The sequence below is a fragment of the Cornus florida genome, unplaced genomic scaffold, assembly GCF_030987335.1.
Source record: "Cornus florida cultivar Cherokee Brave unplaced genomic scaffold, ASM3098733v1 CherokeeBrave_3.0.0_Hap2_Chr05, whole genome shotgun sequence".
NCBI classification, from domain to species: domain Eukaryota; kingdom Viridiplantae; phylum Streptophyta; class Magnoliopsida; order Cornales; family Cornaceae; genus Cornus; species Cornus florida.
Genome location: NW_026775575.1, coordinates 51398832 through 51399777, shown reverse-complemented (window position 1 = coordinate 51399777; position 946 = coordinate 51398832). Strand labels below are relative to the sequence as shown.

At 38.3% G+C, this 946-nt stretch overlaps 1 pseudogene; it reads right to left on the bottom strand.

Moving 5' to 3' along the window:
- Positions 1-348: 348 nt before the first annotated feature.
- On the bottom strand, positions 349-447 carry LOC132310702 (small nucleolar RNA R71; annotated as a pseudogene).
- Positions 448-946: the final 499 nt, after the last annotated feature.

The window sequence follows — 946 nt, the reverse complement described above, 5'->3', positions numbered from 1 at the left end:
CCCCCCTTTGCTTTAAGAGATGACTATGTGCCTAATGAATATAATGCACCCACATGGCACACCACTATGAAATCAAGCCGCAAACCATTCAAATGCTTCCTAATTATCATAGACTTCTAAGTGAAGAACCTTACAAGCAATTGGATGAGTTTCTTGAAGTATGTTCCGCCGTGAAATATACGGACATGCCGGAAGAGGTCTTAAGGCTTAAACTTTTTCCATTCACCTTTAAAGACAAGGCAAAATATTGGTTTAACAATCTTAGGCCTTTTTCAATAACTTCTTAGGCGGAAATGCAACAAGAGTTCTTGAAGAAGTACTATCGATTTCTAAGACCAATGCCATGAGAACCTCAATTCGAGAATTTTCACATAAGGATGGAGAAACATTTCATGTGGCATAGGAATGCTTTAATGAATTGCTTAGGAAGTGTCCACATCATGACATGCCCAAATGGCAAATAGTTCAATATTTCTTTGAGAGCTTATCGGACAATTACAAAGGCATGGTTGATGCTTCCATGGGTGGCTCTTACATTGATAGGCATGAGGATGACGTGTGGCGTCTTTATGAGAGCATGAGTGAAAATTCTTTGCATCGTATTTTATCTTCGAAGAATGGTAAAAATTCTAGTGGTAGGAAGAGTGTTGGCTTACATCAAGTCGACCACTCCAATGAAATTGCTGCCGAAATGAAATCATCATCTCGAAGGTTTGATCAATTTTTGATCAACCAAAACTCGGCGAATCAAGTATCTTCCTTCCCTAACCATTCTCATCATGCATCTAATGAGATATGTATGACTTGTTCAACTGTTTTACATTCTACTTCCAGTTGTTCCTATGGACATGTGCAAAATGAGCATCATGACAAACAAACGCTATTTTTGCTAATCAAGGGAATAATCCTTATGGAAATCATTACAATCCTAGTTAGAGGAATCACC